The sequence below is a fragment of the Oncorhynchus nerka genome, linkage group LG3 (assembly GCF_034236695.1).
Source record: "Oncorhynchus nerka isolate Pitt River linkage group LG3, Oner_Uvic_2.0, whole genome shotgun sequence".
NCBI classification, from domain to species: domain Eukaryota; kingdom Metazoa; phylum Chordata; class Actinopteri; order Salmoniformes; family Salmonidae; genus Oncorhynchus; species Oncorhynchus nerka.
Genome location: NC_088398.1, coordinates 85774028 through 85796446, shown reverse-complemented (window position 1 = coordinate 85796446; position 22419 = coordinate 85774028). Strand labels below are relative to the sequence as shown.

At 50.5% G+C, this 22419-nt stretch overlaps 1 pseudogene; it reads right to left on the bottom strand.

Moving 5' to 3' along the window:
* Nucleotides 1–22419, bottom strand: part of LOC115116560 (ras-associated and pleckstrin homology domains-containing protein 1-like) — a 216643-nt pseudogene that overhangs the window by 40637 nt on the left and 153587 nt on the right.

The following is a 22419-nucleotide window of genomic DNA, read 5'->3' as shown; positions in this document are numbered from 1 at the left end:
GTTACATCTAGACCTGTAGCCCTCCATAACACAGGCTTGTAACTACCCATGTTCCATTTAGACCTGTAGCCCTCCATAACACAGGGTTGTAACTACCCATGTTCCATCTAGACCTGTAGCCCTCCATAACACAGGGTTGTAACTACCCATGTTACATCTAGACCTGTAGCCCTCCATAACACAGGCTTGTAACTACCCATGTTCCATCTAGACCTGTAGCCCTCCATAACACAGGGTTGTAACTACCCATGTTACATCTAGACCTGTAGCCCTCCATAACACAGGGTTGTAACTACCCATGTTCCATCTAGACCTGTAGCCCTCCATAACACAGGGTTGTAACTACCCATGTTCCATCTAGACCTGTAGCCCTCCATAACACAGGGTTGTAACTACCCATGTTACATCTAGACCTGTAGCCCTCCATAACACAGGGTTGTAACTACCCATGTTACATCTAGACCTGTAGCCCTCCATAACACAGGGTTGTAACTACCCATGTTACATCTAGACCTGTAGCCCTCCATAACACAGGGTTGTAACTACCCATGTTACATCTAGACCTGTAGCCCTCCATAACACAGGGTTGTAACTACCCATGTTACATCTAGACCTGTAGCCCTCCATAACACAGGGTTGTAACTACCCATGTTACATCTAGACCTGTAGCCCTCCATAACACAGGGTTGTAACTACCCATGTTACATCTAGACCTGTAGCCCTCCATAACACAGGGTTGTAACTACCCATGTTACATCTAGACCTGTAGCCCTCCATAACACAGGGTTGTAACTACCCATGTTACATCTAGACCTGTAGCCCTCCATAACACAGGGTTGTAACTACCCATGTTACATCTAGACCTGTAGCCCTCCATAACAATGATGCAGTGGTTGTCTGTCTCACCTGTGGGTTCTTGAAGAGGGCGTACTTCTCGATGCGTTCTATGAACATCAGTCTGTTCTGGCTGTCTCTGGTCCAGTTCAGAAGGCTGTCCACCAGGTTCTCATGGTCCTCAAAGATACGTTCTGGAGGGAAAGGAGACGGAGAGATAGACTTATCACTACTGGAGGATCTGAGCTCTAGGACCATGCCTCAGGACATCCTGGCCTGATGACTCCAGGCTGTCCCACAGTCCACTTGGTCGTGCTGCTGCTGCAGTTTCTGCCTGTGGCTATGTAGCTCTGACACTCTCTCTCTCTCTCTCCCTCTCTCCCTCTCTCCCCCTCCCTCCCTCCCTCGATCTCTGAATGCTCAGCTATGAAAAGCGAACTGACATTTACTCCTGATGTGCTGACCTGTTGCAACCTCTACAACTACTGTGATTATTATTATTTGACCCTGCTGGTCATTTATGAACATTTGAACATCTTGGCCATGTTCTGTTATAATCTCCACCCGGCACAGCCAGAAGAGGACTGACCGCCTTTCTAGGGAGTTTCTCCTAGCCCCCCCTCAGAGCCTGGTTTCTTCCTAGATTCCTGCCTTTCTAGGGAGTTTCTCCTAGCCCCCCCTCAGAGCCTGGTTCCTCTCTAGGTTTCTTCCTAGATTCCTGCCTTTCTAGGGAGTTTCTCCTAGCCCCCCCTCAGAGCCTGGTTCCTCTCTAGGTTTCTTCCTAGATTCCTGCCTTTCTAGGGAGTTTCTCCTAGCCCCCTCAGAGCCTGGTTCCTCTCTAGGTTTCTTCCTAGAGTCCTGCCTTTCTAGGGAGTTTCTCCTAGCCCCCCCTCAGAGCCTGGTTTCTTCCTAGAGTCCTGCCTTTCTAGGGAGTTTCTCCTAGCCCCCTCAGAGCCTGGTTCCTCTCTAGGTTTCTTCCTAGAGTCCTGCCTTTCTAGGGAGTTTCTCCTAGCCCCCCCTCAGAGCCTGGTTCCTCTCTAGGTTTCTTCCTAGAGTCCTGCCTTTCTAGGGAGTTTCTCCTAGCCCCCCCTCAGAGCCTGGTTCCTCTCTAGGTTTCTTCCTAGAGTCCTGCCTTTCTAGGGAGTTTCTCCTAGCCCCCCCTCAGAGCCTGGTTCCTCTCTAGGTTTCTTCCTAGATTCCTGCCTTTCTAGGGAGTTTCTCCTAGCCCCCCTCAGAGCCTGGTTCCTCTCTAGGTTTCTTCCTAGAGTCCTGCCTTTCTAGGAGTTTCTCCTAGCCCCCCCTCAGAGCCTGGTTCCTCTCTAGGTTTCTTCCTAGAGTCCTGCCTTTCTAGGGAGTTTCTCCTAGCCCCCCCTCAGAGCCTGGTTCCTCTCTAGGTTTCTTCCTAGAGTCCTGCCTTTCTAGGGAGTTTCTCCTAGCCAACGATATCAAAGGTATCACAAAGCTGTATGTAAATATTATGAGATGTCAGTCTGCACATTCTAAAGTTGGTGTAAATATAATGAGGTGTCAGTCTGCACATTCTAAAGTTGGTGTAAATATAATGAGATGTCAGTCTGCACATTCTAAAGTTGGTGTAAATATAATGAGATGTCAGTCTGCACATTCTAAAGTTGGTGTAAATATTATGAGATGTCAGTCTGCACATTCTAACGTTGGTGTAAATATTATGAGGTATCAGTCTGCACATTCTAACGTTGGTGTAAATATTATGAGGTGTCAGTCTGCACATTCTAACGTTGGTGTAAATATTATGAGGTATCAGTCTGCACATTCTAAAGTTGGTGTAAATATTATGAGATGTCAGTCTGCACATTCTAAAGTTGGTGTAAATATTATGAGGTGTCAGTCTGCACATTCTAAAGTTGGTGTAAATATTATGAGGTGTCAGTCTGCACATTCTAAAGTTGGTGTAAATATTATGAGGTGTCAGTCTGCACATTCTAAAGTTGGTGTAAATATTATGAGGTGTCAGTCTGCACATTCTAAAGTTGGTGTAAATATTATGAGGTATCAGTCTGCACATTCTAAAGTTGGTGTAAATATTATGAGATGTCAGTCTGCACATTCTAAAGTTGGTGTAAATATTATGAGGTATCAGTCTGCACATTCTAAAGTTGGTGTAAATATTATGAGATGTCAGTCTGCACATTCTAAAGTTGGTGTAAATATTATGAGGTGTCAGTCTGCACATTCTAAAGTTGGTGTAAATATTATGAGATGTCAGTCTGCACATTCTAAAGTTGGTGTAAATATTATGAGGTGTCAGTCTGCACATTCTAAAGTTGGTGTAAATATAATGAGATGTCAGTCTGCACATTCTAAAGTTGGTGTAAATATTATGAGATGTCAGTCTGCACATTCTAAAGTTGGTGTAAATATTATGAGGTGTCAGTCTGCACATTCTAAAGTTGGTGTAAATATTATGAGATGTCAGTCTGCACATTCTAAAGTTGGTGTAAATATTATGAGATGTCAGTCTGCACATTCTAAAGTTGGTGTAAATATTATGAGGTGTCAGTCTGCACATTCTAAAGTTGGTGTAAATATAATGAGATGTCAGTCTGCACATTCTAAAGTTGGTGTAAATATTATGAGGTATCAGTCTGCACATTCTAAAGTTGGTGTAAATATTATGAGGTATCAGTCTGCACATTCTAAAGTTGGTGTAAATATTATGAGATGTCAGTCTGCACATTCTAGGCTTATCATGAAGTTGGTTAGAGTATTGTGAACATTAGGCCTATCATGAAGTTGGTTGTTGGAACATTGCTGCTATAACAGCCTCCACTCTTCTGGGAAGGCTTTCTACTAGATGTTGGAACATTGCTGCTATAACAGCCTCCACTCTTCTGGGAAGGCTTTCTACTAGATGTTGGAACATTGCTGCTATAACAGCCTCCACTCTTCTGGGAAGGCTTTCCACTAGATGCTGGAACATTGCTGCTATAACAGCCTCCACTCTTCTGGGAAGGCTTTCCACTAGATGCTGGAACATTGCTGCTATAACAGCCTCCACTCTTCTGGGAAGGCTTTCCACTAGATGTTGGAACATTGCTGCTATAACAGCCTCCACTCTTCTGGGAAGGCTTTCCACTAGATGTTGGAACATTGCTGCTATAACAGCCTCCACTCTTCTGGGAAGGCTTTCCACTAGATGTTGGAACATTGCTGCTATAACAGCCTCCACTCTTCTGGGAAGGCTTTCCACTAGATGTTGGAACATTGCTGCTATAACAGCCTCCACTCTTCTGGGAAGGCTTTCCACTAGATGTAGGAACATTGCTGCTATAACAGCCTCCACTCTTCTGGGAAGGCTTTCCACTAGATGTTGGAACATTGCTGCTATAACAGCCTCCACTCTTCTGGGAAGGCTTTCCACTAGATGTTGGAACATTGCTGCTATAACAGCCTCCACTCTTCTGGGAAGGCTTTCCACTAGATGTTGGAACAGAGCTGTGAACCTACATAGACTGAGGCAGAGCTGTGAACCTACATAGACTGAGGCAGAGCTGTGTCAACCTACATAGACTGAGGCAGAGCTGTGAACCTACATAGACTGAGGCAGAGCTGTGAACCTACATAGACTGAGGCAGAGCTGTGAACCTACATAGACTGAGGCAGAGCTGTGTCAACCTACATAGACTGAGGCAGAGCTGTGAACCTACATAGACTGAGGCAGAGCTGTGAACCTACATAGACTGAGGCAGAGCTGTGAACCTACATAGACTGAGACAGAGCTGTGTCAACCTACATAGACTGAGGCAGAGCTGTGTCAGCAGCAAGAGGCCCCATCCTGGCTGGTGTCATGACTTTGGCCTGGGGGTTGGTTTATGACAGTCATAAATACCTCTTCCCTCCTTTTTCCTCTCTCTACCCTACTGATGTGACATTTGCAAAACCCCTTGGTTAAACATAGAGATTCCGGGAACATCAGAAGGTGGGGGGAAATGAACTATATTCTGGTAATCCGACCAGTTGAACATATGCAGTGGTACTTAATGAATAGGATGTCAGTTCGGTTGTCATCTGAGACATTCTCATCAATGATAAGATGACATAAACTCTACAGTGGAAAGTCTGCACATTGTAGTTATCGGAGTCACATGGAATTGTTGTTGAATTTAAATGTTTGAATATAAAATGATTGGTGAAGAGATTAAATGTAATTTTAGCTTCCAAATGAGAGACTTGGGTTTTCATAAGGTTAGGGCTCTGTTCAATCAGTGGCTGTGAAGGGACATGGGCTATAAAACTTTTCAAACACGCCCTCCTCTCACGTCCTATATAAAGCCTCGACTGTGATGACAGACCACATACTAACGGCCCGTCTCAACGGCCACCAACCCTCTCTGCTGTACTGTGATGACAGACCACATACTAACAGACTGTCTCAACGGCCACCAACCCTCTCTGCTGTACTGTGATGACAGACCACATACTAACAGCCCGTCTCAACGGCCACCAACCCTCTCTGCTGTACTGTGATGACAGACCACATGCTAACAGACTGTCTCAACGGCCACCAACCCTCTCTGCTGTACTGTGATGACAGACTGCTCTGCTGCAGAATGTCAATGGCTTTTAATACCCTCCCTCTTGGGGTGTTTTCATATTCTAAGCGATTGAATCTTTTCATCCCAGTTGTGGCTGCCCATCCCCCTCTGCTGCTCAGAGCAGACCACGGCCACATGACGATGGCCAGTAATCCCTTTGGTATTTCAGAAAAGCAACTCGGAAATTATATTGCATGTCTGTGTCATCGCTCCAGTGTCTCATGCATCTGCAGTCGGAGCAGTGTCCGATCCATCTGCAGTTGGAGCAGTGTCTTATCCATCTGCAGTTGGAGCAGTGTCTTATCCATCTGCAGTCGGAGCAGTGTCCGATCCATCTGCAGCCCGAGAAGTGTCTTATCCATCTGCAGTTGGAGCAGTGTCTTATCCATCTGCAGTTGGAGCAGTGTCTTATCCATCTGCAGTTGGAGGAGTGTCTTATCCATCTGCAGTTACATTTACATTTAAGTCATTTAGCAGACGCTCTTATCCAGAGCGACTTACAAATTGGTGCTTTCACCTTATGACATCCAGTGGAACAGCCACTTTACAATAGTGCATCTAGGTCTTTTAAGGGGGAGAGAAGGATTACTTTATCCTATCCTGCAGTTGGAGCAGTGTCCGATCCATCTGCAGCCCGAGAAGTGTCTTATCCATCTGCAGTTGGAGAAGTGTCTTATCCATCTGCCGACGGAGAAGTGTCTTATCCATCTGCAGCCGGAGACTAACAGTGTCTTATCCATCTGCAGTTGGAGACAGTGTCTTATCCATCTGCAGCCGGAGAAGTGTCTTATCCATCTGCAGCCGGAGAAATGTCTTATCCATCTGCAGCCGGAGAAGTGTCTTATCCATCTGCAGTTGGAGGAGTGTCTTATCCATCTGCAGTTGGAGGAGTGTCTTATCCATCTGCAGTTACATTTACATTTAAGTCATTTAGCAGACGCTCTTATCCAGAGCGACTTACAAATTGGTGCTTTCACCTTATGACATCCAGTGGAACAGCCACTTTACAATAGTGCATCTAGGTCTTTTAAGGGGGGGGGGGGAGAAGGATTACTTTATCCTATCCTGCAGTTGGAGCAGTGTCCGATCCATCTGCAGCCCGAGAAGTGTCTTATCCATCTGCAGTTGGAGAAGTGTCTTATCCATCTGCCGACGGAGAAGTGTCTTATCCATCTGCAGCCGGAGAAGTGTCTTATCCATCTGCAGTTGGAGAAGTGTCTTATCCATCTGCAGCCGGAGAAGTGTCTTATCCATCTGCAGCCGGAGAAGTGTCTTATCCATCTGCAGCCGGAGAAATTGTGTCTTATCCATCTGCAGTTGGAGGAGCCACTGTCTAGTATCCATCTGCAGTTGGAGGAGTGTCTTATCCATCTGCAGTTGGAGAAGTGTCTTATCCATCTGCAGTTGGAGAAGTGTCTTATCCATCTGCCGACGGAGAAGTGTCTTATCCATCTGCAGCCGGAGAAGTGTCTTATCCATCTGCAGTTGGAGAAGTGTCTTATCCATCTGCAGCCGGAGAAGTGTCTTATCCATCTGCAGCCGGAGAAGTGTCTTATCCATCTGCAGCCGGAGAAGTGTCTTATCCATCTGCAGTTGGAGGAGTGTCTTATCCATCTGCAGTTGGAGGAGTGTCTTATCCATCTGCAGTTGGAGAAGTGTCTTATCCATCTGCAGTTGGAGAAGTGTCGTGTCCATCTGCAGTTGGATAAGTGTCTTATCCATCTGCAGTTGGAGAAGTGTCTTATCCATCTGCAGTTGGAGAAGTGTCTTATCCATCTGCAGTTGGAGAAGTGTCTTATCCATCTGCAGTTGGAGAAGTGTCTTGTCCATCTGCAGTTGGAGAAGTGTCTCATCCATCTGCAGTTGGAGAAGTGTCTTATCGATCTGCAGTCGGAGCATTGTCCACATTATTTGTGTGTTTGCTCCTTACCCATCTGTAGTTCGTTGATGGTCTCGACCAGGGACCAGTCGGGACTGTAGCCACAGTGGGACTTGTCCAACAAGCTGTCCAGAACCTGTCTGACAGTCTGTCTCTCGTCCACCATCATGGTTTTAGAGCTCTCATCAGACAGGTGCACTCTGATCACCAGCTAGAGGGGAGGAGACACAGAGAGAGGGCGTCTTCACATCAGACTACTTATGTACAGTAGAATGGTTCAATAAAAGCTGATCACCAGCTAGAAGGGACCACACACAGACAGCAGGCTAACTTTACATCACATACGGGTCACACACTGGATCACATACTTTTTTTACCCCTTTTTTTCCCTCCAATTGGTAGTTACAGTCTTGTCCCATCGCTGCAACTCCCAACGTCCCCCGTTGTTTCATATTCTCCCAGATTAGTAATCGGATTAAGCTACATTTTGAACCAATTCTCCGCAGTAGAGAAGCTGTTCGCTCTTTCATATAAAGCAGTTATTCCTCTCAGCTCCAAAGCACTTCCTCAAAACAGGAACAGTCAGAATATCTCATAGTAAGGAACACGAGAGAGAGGTAGAGAGAAGGAAAGAGAGTGAGGTAGAGAGTAAGAGAGAGAGGATGAGAAAGAGAGAAAGAGAGTGAGAGGGAGAAGGAGAGAGTGAGGAAGAGTGAGAGAGAGAGGGAGAGTGAGGTAGAGAGAGAAGGTGAGGGAGGGAGAGAGAGAGAGAAGGTGAGGGAGGGAGAGAGAGAGAGAGGGAGAGTGAGGGAGAGAGAGTGAGGGAGAGAGAGTGAGGGAGAGAGAGAGAGAGAGGGGGAGAGAGAGGGAGATAGAGAGAGAGGGAGAGAGAGAGGTAGAGAGAGAGGGTGAGGGAGGGAGAGAGGGTGAGGGAGGGAGAGAGTGAGGGAGAGAGTGAGGGAGTGAGAGAGGTGGAGCGAGAGAGAAAGAGAGAGTGAGGGAGAGAGAGAGAGTGAGGGAGAGAGAGTGACTGAGGGAGAGAGTGAGGGAGAGAGGGAGAGAGGTGGAGCGAGAGAGAAAGAGAGAGTGAGGGAGAGAGAGTAAGTGAGTGAGGGAGGGAGAGAGACGGAGGGAGAGAGAGAAGTAGAGAGAGGGTGAAGGAGTGTGAGCGAGAGAGAGAGTGAGGTTGAGTGAGGGTGAGGTAGAGAGAGGGAGGGAGACAAGGAGCGAGAGAGAGTGAGGGAGAGAGCCTGGGGTCCTGTCTGCAGTAACCTGAGCCATATAACAGAGTAGGGCATTCATCACTAATCCTCTGTACAGACCAGTGAAGCCATCTTATGTGCAAACAAGGTCTATCCATTCCCCTGGGTAAAGCTGTTGCCATCACTTTTAACACAGTCTAAGTATGCTTCACGATTCAAAGTGCATCACAGGTGAATCTCAGGTGCATCAGGTGACAGAGGGTCAATCTCTGCTGCTGGATCTGTCTAGTAGGAGTCAGTCAGGTAAACTCACCTGTTCAACCTGTCTATTTAGTAGGAGTAGCAGCTACCTGGTAGCATGAGTCAGTCAGGTAAACTCACCTGTTCAACCTGCCTATTTAAAAGGAGTAGCAGGAGTCAGTCAGGTAAACTAACCTGTTCAACCTGTCTATTTAGTAGGAGTAGCAGCTACCTGGTAGCATGAGTCAGTCAGGTAAACTCACCTGTTCAACCTGTCTATTTAAAAGGAGTAGCAGGAGTCAGGTAAACTCACCTGTTCAACCTGTCTATTTAGTAGGAGTAGCAGCTACCTGGTAGCAGGAGTCAGTCAGGTAAACTCACCTGTTCAACCTGTCTATTTAGTAGGAGTAGCAGCTACCTGGTAGCAGGAGTCAGTCAGGTAAACTCACCTGTTCAACCTGTCTATTTAGTAGGAGTAGCAGCTACCTGGTAGCAGGAGTCAGTCAGGTAAACTCACCTGTTCAACCTGTCTATTTAGTAGGAGTAGCAGCTACCTGGTAGCAGGAGTCAGGTAAACTCACCTGTTCAACCTGTCTATTTAGTAGGAGTAGCAGCTACCTGGTAGCAGGAGTCAGGTAAACTCACCTGTTCAACCTGTCTGTTTAGTAGGAGTAGCAGCTACCTGGTAGCATGAGCCAGTCAGGTAAACTCACCTTTTTAACCTGTCTATTTAGTAGGAGTAGCAGCTACCTGGTAGCATGAGCCAGTCAGGTAAACTCACCTTTTTAACCTGGGCCTCCTTGATCTTCTCCAAAGCCACACGGATCTTCTCTGCCTTCTTCTTGGCAACCTGCTCCTCCTACACACACACACAATACAAATACTTTACAGATATGTGCTCACACACACACACACCACCATTACAGAAGAGTCCACACAGCCCCCCACCCCCTTCTATCCATCTCCCCCTCCCCTCAGGTGGGAATCTCCACCTTCCTCACGCCATCTCCGCTCGCTCACTTACCTGGCTTCTCCAACAATATGCCATTGTGACGATCTCTATCTACACCAGGCAACGTTTCTGTGTTCCTTTATGGAACAAAACATATATATTCCCAGTTTAAAATTGAAGGTATAGAATTGAAGTGCGTCTTCGGTATAAAATCTGTTTCGTTGTCGTCAAAACAGTGTCTTGTCTTTCAGCTACTGTTAAAAACGTCCCCCGTTGTTTCATATTCTCCCAGATTAGTAATCGGATTAAGCTACATTTTGAACCAATCCTCCGCAGTAGAGAAGCTGTTCTCTCTTCCATATAAAGCAGTTATTCCTCTCGGGTCCAAAGCACTTCCTCAAAACAGGAACAGTCAAAGTATCTCATAATAAAATTACTTTTTGTTGTTGTATCTCCTGTAGTTAGTAAACCAATCATCCAGTTAGTCGATTACCATCCCTGCCCGGCGAGGACCTTCCAATCACAGCGATACGTACGAGACTAGTAGTAAACAAGACGATATGAAATGATTCTGTTTAAAACAAACAACTCTTATCCCTCTTCCAGTGGTTGCTGCTCAGACCAGACACCGTAACATGTGTCCAGCTGGAGAGAGAGTCACGATAGAAACTGAGAACAGGAATGGAGAGGATCCTTTCACTGGGATACATCCCTGGCAGAGAGCGAGGGAGGTTGAGAGGGAGGACGAGCTGGCTGTGCCAACACCACACAGTCACAGACGGTGATCCCTCCCTCTCTTTCTGTTGTGATCTCCCTCGCCCACTCCCTCCCTCTCTTTCTGTTGTGATCTCCCTCGCCCACTCCCTCCCTCTCTTTCTGTTGTGATCTCCCTCGTCCACTCCCTCCCTCTCTTTCTGTTGTGATCTCCCTCGCCCACTCCCTCCCTCTCTTTCTGTTGTGATCTCCCTCGCCCACTCCCTCCCTCTCTTTCTGTTGTGATCTCCCTCGCCCACTCCCTCCCTTCTTATGTTACTGCCGGAATTTAAAAAAGGATTAAATTTAGATTGTGTCACTGGCCTACACACAATACCCCATAATGTCAAAGTAGAATGATGTTTTTAGAAATGTGTACAAGGTGGGAAAGGACAGTGCGGCGCGCAATAGAGACAGCATCATCTGTGGATCTGTTGGGGCGGTATGCAAATTGGAGTGGGTCTAGGGTTTTCTGGGATGATGGTGTTGATGTGAGCCATGACCAGCCTTTCAAAGCACTTCATGGTTATCGACGGGAGTGCTACGGGCCAGTAGTCATTTAGGCAGGTTACCTTGGCATTTTTGGGCACAGAGACTATGGTGGTCTGCTTGAAACATGTAGGCATTACAGACTCGGACAAGGAGAGGTTGAAAATGTCAGTGAAGAAATTTGCCAGTTGGTCTGATAATCCGTCTGGCGGCATTGTGACCTGTTTAAAAGTCTTGCTGACATTGGCAACGGAGACCGTGATCACACAGTCGTCTGGAACAACTGGTGCACTCATGTATGATTCAGCGTTGCTTGCCTCGAAGTGAGCAAAGAAGGCATTTAGCCCGTCTGGTAGGCTCGTGTCACTGGGCAGCTCACGGCTGGGTTTTCCTTTGTAGTCCATAAGAGTTTGCAAACCCCGCCACATCCGACGAGTGTCAGAGCCAGTGAAGTAGGATACAATCCGAGTCCTGTATTGAGGCTTTGCCTGTTTGATGTTTTGTCAGATGGCGTAGTGGGAGTTCTAATTAAAGTCCGGATTAGTGTCCCACTCCTTGAAAGCGGCAGCTCTAGGCTTTAGCTCGGTGCGGATGTTGCCTGTGATCCATGGCTTCTGGTTAGGATATGTACGTACAGTCACTGTGGGGACGACGTCGTCGATGCACTTATTGATGAAGCCAGTGACTGAGGTGGTATACTCCTCATACCATCAGATGAATCCAGAAACATACTCCAGTCTGTGCTGGCAAAACACTGGCACTTCAACTCTCCCCTGACAAGCCGGGTCATCCACTGGCACATCTCCTGACAAGCCGGGTCATCCACTGGCACATCTCCTGATAAGCCGGGTCATCCACTGGCACATCTCCTGACAAGCCGGGTCATCCACTGGCACATCTCCTGACAAGCCCGGTCATCCACTGGCACATCTCCTGACAAGCCGGGTCATCCACTGGCACATCTCCTGACAAGCCGGGTCATCCACTGGCACATCTCCTGACAAGCCGGGTCATCCACTGGCACATCTCCTGACAAGCCGGGTCATCCACTGGCACATCTCCTGACAAGCCGGGTCATCCACTGGCACATCTCCTGACAAGCCGGGTCATCCACTGGCACATCTCCTGACAAGCCGGGTCATCCACTGGCACATCTCCTGACAAGCCGGGTCATCCACTGGCACATCTCCTGACAAGCCCGGTCATACACTGGCACATTTCCTGACAAGCCGGGTCATCCACTGGCACATCTCCTGACAAGCCGGGTCATCCACTGGCACATCTCCTGACAAGCCGGGTCATCCACTGGCACATCTCCTGACAAGCCGGGTCATCCACTGGCACATCTCCTGACAAGCCGGTCATCCACTGGCACATCTCCTGACAAGCCGGGTCATCCACTGGCACATCTCCTGACAAGCCCGGTCATACACTGGCACATTTCCTGACAAGCCGGGTCATCCACTGGCACATCTCCTGACAAGCCGGGTCATCCACTGGCACATCTCCTGACAAGCCGGGTCATCCACTGGCACATCTCCTGACAAGCCCGGTCATCCACTGGCACATCTCCTGACAAGCCAGGTCATCCACTGGCACATTGAACGTTTCCTCTCCAAGCACTGTGAGTAGAACTGTCAATTTTCTCTCAGTGTATGTAGTCACTCACAAACACAATCACGTTATTACACATCATTGATTTTCCTCCTTGTTTGGACGAACTCGTTCTCATTTCTCTTTTGTCTGACTGTGTCTGGTGTTGTTTTTGTCTTCCTGGTCAAATCCTATCCTGCCATCAGTGGAATAATTCTTCTCCAACACCATCCATGATGAGCCTGTCCTGCACTGAAGCCTCAACACTTCAACCCCTGTCCTGAAGCCTCAACACCTCAACCCCTGTCCTGAAGCCTCAACACTTCAACCCCTGTCCTGCACTGAAGCCTGAACACCTCAACCCCTGTCCTGAAGCCTCAACACCTCAACCCCTGTCCTGAAGCCTCAACACCTCAACCCCTGTCCTGAAGCCTCAACACCTCAACCCCTGTCCTGAAGCCTCAACACCTCAACCCCTGTCCTGAAGCCTCAACACCTCAACCCCTGTCCTGAAGCCTCAACACCTCAACCCCTGTCCTGAAGCCTCAACACCTCAACCCCTGTCCTGAAGCCTCAACACCTCAACCCCTGTCCTGAAGCCTGAACACCTCAACCCCTGTCCTGAAGCCTCAACACCTCAACCCCTGTCCTGAAGCCTCAACACCTCAACCCCTCTCCTGTCCTGAAGCCTCAACACCTCAATCCCTGTCCTGCACTTGTTGACATGGTGTGGGTGGCTGGCTCAGTCCAGACAGGACATGGTGTGGGTGGCTGGCCCAGTCCAGACAGGACATGGTGTGGGTGGCTGGCCCAGTCCAGACAGGACATGTTGACATGGTGTGGGTGGCTGGCCCAGTCCAGACAGGACATGTTGTGGGTAGCTGGCCCAGTCCAGACAGGACATGGTGTGGGTGGCTGGCCCAGTCCAGACAGGACATGGTGTGGGTGGCTGGCCCAGTCCAGACAGGACATGGTGTGGGTAGCTGGCCCAGTCCAGACAGGACATGGTGTGGGTGGCTGGCCCAGTCCAGACAGGACATGGTGTGGGTGGCTGGCCCAGTCCAGACAGGACATGGTGTGGATGGCTGGCTCAGTCCAGACAGGACATGGTGTGGGTGGCTGGCCCAGTCCAGACAGGACATGGTGTGGGTGGCTGGCCCAGTCCAGACAGGACATGGTGTGGGTGGCTGGCCCAGTCCAGACAGGACATGTTGACATGGTGTGGGTGGCTGGCCCAGTCCAGACAGGACATGTTGTGGGTAGCTGGCCCAGTCCAGACAGGACATGGTGTGGGTGGCTGGCCCAGTCCAGACAGGACATGGTGTGGGTGGCTGGCCCAGTCCAGACAGGACATGGTGTGGATAGCTGGCCCAGTCCAGACAGGACATGGTGTGGGTGGCTGGCCCAGTCCAGACAGGACATGGTGTGGGTAGCTGGCCCAGTCCAGACAGGACATGGTGTGGGTGGCTGGCCCAGTCCAGACAGGACATGGTGTGGGTAGCTGGCCCAGTCCAGACAGGACATGGTGTGGGTGGCTGGCCCAGTCCAGACAGGACATGGTGTGGGTGGCTGGCCCAGTCCAGACAGGACATGGTGTGGATGGCTGGCTCAGTCCAGACAGGACATGGTGTGGGTGGCTGGCCCAGTCCAGACAGGACATGGTGTGGGTAGCTGGCCCAGTCCAGGCAGGACATGTTGACATGGTGTGGGTAGCTGGCTCAGTCCAGACAGGACATGGTGTGGGTGGCTGGCCCAGTCCAGACAGGACATGGTGTGGGTGGCTGGCCCAGTCCAGACAGGACATGGTGTGGGTGGCTGGCCCAGTCCAGACAGGACATGGTGTGGATAGCTGGCCCAGTCCAGACAGGACATGGTGTGGGTGGCTGGCCCAGTCCAGACAGGACATGGTGTGGATAGCTGGCCCAGTCCAGACAGGACATGGTGTGGGTGGCTGGCCCAGTCCAGACAGGACATGGTGTGGGTGGCTGGCCCAGTCCAGACAGGACATGGTGTGGGTAGCTGGCCCAGTCCAGGCAGGACATGTTGACATGGTGTGGGTAGCTGGCTCAGTCCAGGCAGGACATGGTGTGGGTGGCTGGCCCAGTCCAGACAGGACATGGTGTGGGTGGCTGGCCCAGTCCAGACAGGACATGGTGTGGGTGGCTGGCCCAGTCCAGACAGGACATGGTGTGGATAGCTGGCCCAGTCCAGACAGGACATGGTGTGGGTGGCTGGCCCAGTCCAGACAGGACATGGTGTGGGTGGCTGGCCCAGTCCAGACAGGACATGGTGTGGGTGGCTGGCCCAGTCCAGACAGGACATGGTGTGGGTGGCTGGCCCAGTCCAGACAGGACATGGTGTGGATAGCTGGCCCAGTCCAGACAGGACATGGTGTGGGTGGCTGGCCCAGTCCAGACAGGACATGGTGTGGGTGGCTGGCCCAGTACAGACAGGACATGGTGTGGATAGCTGGCCCAGTCCAGACAGGACATGGTGTGGGTGGCTGGCCCAGTCCAGACAGGACATGGTGTGGGTGGCTGGCCCAGTCCAGACAGGACATGTTGTGGGTAGCTGGCCCAGTCCAGACAGGACATGGTGTGGGTGGCTGGCCCAGTCCAGACAGGACATGGTGTGGGTGGCTGGCCCAGTCCAGACAGGACATGGTGTGGATAGCTGGCCCAGTCCAGACAGGACATGGTGTGGGTGGCTGGCCCAGTCCAGACAGGACATGGTGTGGGTAGCTGGCCCAGTCCAGACAGGACATGGTGTGGGTGGCTGGCCCAGTCCAGACAGGACATGGTGTGGGTAGCTGGCCCAGTCCAGACAGGACATGGTGTGGGTGGCTGGCCCAGTCCAGACAGGACATGGTGTGGGTAGCTGGCCCAGTCCAGACAGGACATGGTGTGGGTAGCTGGCCCAGTCCAGACAGGACATGGTGTGGGTGGCTGGCCCAGTCCAGACAGGACATGGTGTGGGTAGCTGGCCCAGTCCAGACAGGACATGGTGTGGGTGGCTGGCCCAGTCCAGACAGGACATGGTGTGGGTGGCTGGCCCAGTCCAGACAGGACATGGTGTGGGTGGCTGGCCCAGTCCAGGCAGGACATGTTGACATGGTGTGGGTAGCTGGCTCAGTCCAGACAGGACATGGTGTGGGTGGCTGGCCCAGTCCAGACAGGACATGGTGTGGGTAGCTGGCCCAGTCCGGACAGGACATGTTGACATGGTGTGGGTAGCTGGCCCAGTCCAGACAGGACATGTTGACATGGTGTGGGTAGCTGGCCCAGTCCGGACAGGACATGGTGTGGGTGGCTGGCCCAGTCCAGACAGGACATGTTGACATGGTGTGGGTAGCTGGCCCAGTCCAGACAGGACATGGTGTGGGTGGCTGGCCCAGTCCAGACAGGACATGGTGTGGGTGGCTGGCCCAGTCCAGACAGGACATGTTGACATGGTGTGGGTAGCTGGCCCAGTCCGGACAGGACATGTTGACATGGTGTGGGTAGCTGGCCCAGTCCGGACAGGACATGTTGACATGGTGTGGGTAGCTGGCCCAGTCCAGACAGGACATGGTGTGGGTGGCTGGCCCAGTCCAGACAGGACATGGTGTGGGTAGCTGGCCCAGTCCGGACAGGACATGTTGACATGGTGTGGGTAGCTGGCCCAGTCCAGACAGGACATGTTGACATGGTGTGGGTAGCTGGCCCAGTCCGGACAGGACATGGTGTGGGTGGCTGGCCCAGTCCAGACAGGACATGGTGTGGGTGGCTGGCCCAGTCCAGACAGGACATGTTGACATGGTGTGGGTAGCTGGCCCAGTCCAGACAGGACATGGTGTGGGTGGCTGGCCCAGTCCAGACAGGACATGGTGTGGGTGGCTGGCCCAGTCCAGACAGGACATGTTGACATGGTGTGGGTAGCTGGCCCAGTCCGGACAGGACATGTTGACATGGTGTGGGTAGCTGGCCCAGTCCGGACAGGACATGTTGACATGGTGTGGGTAGCTGGCCCAGTCCGGACAGGACATGTTGACATGGTGTGGGTGGCTGGCCCAGTCCAGACAGGACATGTTGACATGGTGTGGGTGGCTGGCCCAGTCCAGACAGGACAGGACATGTTGACATGGTGTGGGTAGCTGGCCCAGTCCAGACAGGACATGGTGTGGGTGGCTGGCCCAGTCCAGACAGGACATGGTGTGGGTAGCTGGCCCAGTCCAGACAGGACATGGTGTGGGTGGCTGGCCCAGTCCAGACAGGACATGGTGTGGGTGGCTGGCCCAGTCCAGACAGGACATGGTGTGGGTGGCTGGCCCAGTCCAGACAGGACATGGTGTGGGTGGCTGGCCCAGTCCAGACAGGACATGGTGTGGGTGGCTGGCCCAGTCCAGACAGGACATGGTGTGGGTGGCTGGCCCAGTCCAGACAGGACATGGTGTGGGTGGCTGGCCCAGTCCAGACAGGACATGTTGACATGGTGTGGGTGGCTGGCCCAGTCCAGACAGGACATGTTGACATGGTGTGGGTGGCTGGCCCAGTCCAGACAGGACATGTTGACATGGTGTGGGTGGCTGGCCCAGTCCAGACAGGACATGGTGTGGGTGGCTGGCTCAGTCCAGGTACAATCCATTCTAATGATACTGTTAAACCACACAGTACAGTCGTAAACACTCCCCATTCAGTACATGGAACTACAGTTGACCTTAGTCTCATCCCTGTGGAACGGGAGAACGGTACAGAGACTGCAGAGGTAGCCAGCAGGAGCCAGGTGAGCGAGTGAGGAGTAGGGAGGGAGAGAGGAGTAGGGAGGGCGGGATGAGGGGACAGGAAGTAGGCCGAGCAGGGGGAGGGAGTGAGATGGAAAAGCAAATCACAGAGAACCTGACAGCATGCAGGAGGATGTAGAGGAGCAGAGAACCTGACAGCATGCAGGAGGATGTAGAGGAGCAGAGAACCTGACAGCATGCAGGAGGAGGATGTAGAGGAGCAGAGAACCTGACAGCATGCAGGAGGATGTAGAGGAGCAGAGAACCTGACAGCATGCAGGAGGATGTAGAGGAGCAGAGAACCTGACAGCATGCAGGAGGAGGTAGAGGAGCAGAGAACCTGACAGCATGCAGGAGGATGTAGAGGAGCAGAGAACCTGACAGCATGCAGGAGGATGTAGAGGCGTAGAGAACCTGACAGCATGCAGGAGGAGGTAGAGGAGTAGAGAACCTGACAGCATGCAGGAGGAGGATGTAGAGGGGCAGAGAACCTGACAGCATGCAGGAGGAGGATGTAGAGAAGCAGAGAACCTGACAGCAGGCAGGAGGAGGATGTAGAGGAGTAGAGAAGCTGACAGCATGCAGGAGGAGGACGTAGAGGAGCAGAGAACCTGACAGCATGCAGGAGGAGGTAGAGGCGCAGAGAACCTGACAGCATGCAGGAGGAGGTAGAGGAGCAGAGAACCTGACAGCATGCAGGAGGAGGTAGAGGCGTAGAGAACCTGACAGCATGCAGGAGGAGGTAGAGGAGTAGAGAACCTGACAGCATGCAGGAGGAGGATGTAGAGGGGCAGAGAACCTGACAGCATGCAGGAGGAGGATGTAGAGAAGCAGAGAACCTGACAGCAGGCAGGAGGAGGATGTAGAGGAGTAGAGAACCTGACAGCATGCAGGAGGAGGATGTAGAGGAGCAGAGAACCTGACAGCATGCAGGAGGAGGATGTAGAGGAGCAGAGAACCTGACAGCATGCAGGAGGAGGTAGAGAAGCAGAGAACCTGACAGCATGCAGGAGGAGGTAGAGAAGCAGAGAACCTGACAGCATGCAGGAGGAGGTAGAGAAGCAGAGAACCTGACAGCATGCAGGAGGAGGTGGTAGAGGAGCAGAGAACCTGACAGCATGCAGGAGGAGGTAGAGGAGCAGAGAACCTGACAGCATGCAGGAGGAGATGGTAGAGGAGCAGAGAACCTGACAGCATGCAGGAGGAGGTGGTAGAGGAGCAGAGAACCTGACAGCATGCAGGAGGAGGTAGAGAAGCAGAGAAGCAGAGAACCTGACAGCATGCAGGAGGAGGTAGAGGAGCAGAGAACCTGACAGCATGCAGGAGGACATAGAGGAACAGAGACCTGACAGCATGCAGGAGGAGGATGTAGAGGAGCAGAGAACCTGACAGCAGGCAGGAGGAGGATGTAGAGGAGCAGAGAACCTGACAGCATGCAGGAGGATGTAGAGGAGCAGAGAACCTGACAGCATGCAGGAGGAGGATGTAGAGAAGTAGAGAACCTGACAGCATGCAGGAGGAGGTAGAGGAGCAGAGAACCTGACAGCATGCAGGAGGATGTAGAGGAGCAGAGAACCTGACAGCATGCAGGAGGAGGTAGAGGAGCAGAGAACCTGACAGCATGCAGGAGGAGGTAGAGGAGCGAAGGAGGAGTCACCTTGGTCAGCAAGTGAGAGGGCTTCCCTGCTATATTTTGCAGAATCAGAGAGGTTTCCCAGTCCAGATAGGAGTGCTTGGTGCAGAAAGGAGAGGAAGAGAGACAAGGGACATCAAGGACATCAGTGATTGGTAATGAATACATTTGTGCATTTTCAACCTGCTGTGGAAGCATTTGTGGAAGCATAGGAAGACTGGTGTGATCAAGATGAAACAGAGTGAAGGAGAGGTGACCACACTGTGGGGAAACACTGATCCCTGTCCTTCCTCAATGTCCTGTCCATCAAGTACCATTCAGACGGGAAGAAAACATACTTTAGTTTCAACCTTTAAAAGGACCTTAGCAGGCTGTTGAGGGATGTGGCGTTGGCACAGGGGGTATCCACACACACACTGGAGCTGATCTGGAGGTCATCACTACTGTACCCTCCTCACCCTTCATAGACCCTGCCTCTAGAGACACTACTGTAGCCTCCATAGACCCTGCCTCTAGAGACACTACTGTTAACACTACTGTAGCCTCCATAGACTCTGCCTCTAGAGACACTACTGTAGCCTCCATAGACTCTGCCTCTAGAGACACTACTGTTAACACTACTGTAGCCTCCATAGACTCTGCCTCTAGAGACACTACTGTAGCCTCCTCAACCCTCCATAGACCCTGCCTCTAGAGACACTACTGTAGCCTCCATAGACCCTGCCCCTAGAGACACTACTGTAGCCTCCATAGACTCTGCCTCTAGAGACACTACTGTAGCCTCCATAGACCCTGCCTCTAGAGACACTACTGTAGCCTCCTCACCCTCCATAGACCCTGCCCCTAGAGACACTATTGTAGCCTCCTCACCCTCCATAGACCCTGCCTCTAGAGACACTACTGTAGCCTCCATAGACCCTGCCTCTAGAGACACTAGTGTTAACACTACTGTAGCCTCCTCACCCTCCATAGACCCTGCCTCTAGAGACACTACTGTAGCCTCCTCACCCTCCATAGACCCTGCCTCTAGAGACACTAGTGTGGCCTCCTCACCCTCCATAGACCCTGCCTCTAGAGACACTACTGTAGCCTCCTCACCCTCCATAGACCCTGCCTCTAGAGACACTAGTGTAGCCTCCTCACCCTCCATAGACCCTGCCCCTAGAGACACTACTGTAGCCTCCATAGACCCTGCCTCTAGAGACACTACTGTAGCCTCCATAGACCCTGCCTCTAGAGACACTACTGTAGCCTCCTCACCCTCCATAGACCCTGCCCCTAGAGACACTACTGTAGCCTCCATAGACCCTGCCTCTAGAGACACTACTGTAGCCTCCATAGACCCTGTCTCTAGAGGCACTACTGTAGCCTCCTCACCCTCAATAGACCCTGCCTCTAGAGACACTACTGTTAACACTACTGTAGCCTCCTCACCCTTCATAGACACTACTGTAGCCTCCATAGACCCTGCCTCTAGAGACACTACTGTTAACACTACTGTAGCCTCCTCACCCTCCATAGACCCTGCCTCTAGAGACACTACTGTTAACACTACTGTAGCCTCCATAGACCCTGCCTCTAGAGACACTACTGTAGCCTCCTCACCCTCCATAGACCCTGCCTCTAGAGACACTACTGTAGCCTCCTCACCCTCCATAGACCCTGCCTCTAGAGACACTAGTGTAGCCTCCATAGACCCTGCCTCTAGAGACACTACTGTAGCCTCCATAGACCCTGCCTCTAGAGACACTAGTGTTAACACTACTGTAGCCTCCTCACCCTCAATAGACCCTGCCTCTAGAGACACTACTGTAGCCTCCTCACCCTCCATAGACCCTGCCTCTAGAGACACTACTGTAGCCTCCTCACCCTCCATAGACCCTGCCCCTAGAGACACTACTGTAGCCTCCATAGACCCTGCCTCTAGAGACACTAGTGTTAACACTACTGTAGCCTCCTCACCCTCAATAGACCCTGCCTCTAGAGACACTACTGTAGCCTCCATAGACCCTGACTCTAGAGACACTACTGTTAACACTACTGTAGCCTCCTCACCCTCAATAGGACCCTGCCTCTACACTACTGTAGCCTCCTCACCCTCCATAGACCCTGCCTCTAGAGACACTACTGTAGCCTCCTCACCCTCAATAGACCCTGCCTCTAGAGACACTACTGTAGCCTCCATAGACCCTGCCTCTAGAGACACTAGTGTTAACACTACTGTAGCCTCCTCACCCTCCATAGACCCTGCCTCTAGAGACACTACTGTAGCCTCCATAGACCCTGACTCTAGAGACACTACTGTTAACACTACTGTAGCCTCCTCACCCTCCATAGACCCTGCCTCTAGAGACACTACTGTAGCCTCCTCACCCTCCATAGACTGATAATCTATAGTACACCACTAATCAATAATATACTAATAATCAATAGTATACTGATAATCAATTGTATACTGATAATCAATAGTATACTGATAATCAATAGTATACTGGTAATCAATAGTATACTGGTAATCAATAGTATACTGATAATCAATTGTATACTGATAATCAATAGTATACTTATAATCAATAGTATACTGATAATCAATAGTATACCGATAATCAATAGTATAACACTAATCAATAGTATACTGATAATCAATAGTATACCGATAATCAATAGTATACCGGTAATCAATAGTATAACACTAATCAATAGTATACTGATAATCAATTGTATACTGATAATCAATAGTATACTGGTAATCAATAGTATACTGGTAATCAATAGTATACTGATAATCAATAGTATACTGATAATCAATTGTATACTGATAATCAATAGTATACTGATAATCAATAGTATACTGGTAATCAATAGTATACTGGTAATCAATAGTATACTGGTAATCAATAGTATACTGATAATCAATAGTATACTGATAATCAATTGTATACTGATAATCAATAGTATACTGGTAATCAATAGTATACTGGTAATCAATAGTATACTGATAATCAATAGTATACTGATAATCAATTGTATACTGATAATCAATAGTATACTGATAATCAATAGTATACTGGTAATCAATAGTATACTGGTAATTAAACTCAGAGATTTGATTGGAATGTCGGTCATTCAACATTGTGCACGTATGGATGAGTCAGCTCATGGTACTGTACGTATGGATGAGTCAGCTCATGGTACTGTACGTATGGATGAGTCAGCTCATGGTACTGTACGTATGGATGAGTCAGCTCATGGTACTGTACGTATGGATGAGTCAGCTCATGGTACTGTACGTATGGATGAGTCAGCTCATGGTACTGTACGTATGGATGAGTCAGCTCATGGTATGGTATGGATGAGTCAGCTCATGGTACTGTATGGATGAGTCAGCTCATGGTACTGTACGTATGGATGAGTCAGCTCATGGTACTGTACGTATGGATGAGTCAGCTCATGGTACTGTACGTATGGATGAGCTCAGCTCATGGTACTGGTACTGTGCGTATGGATGAGT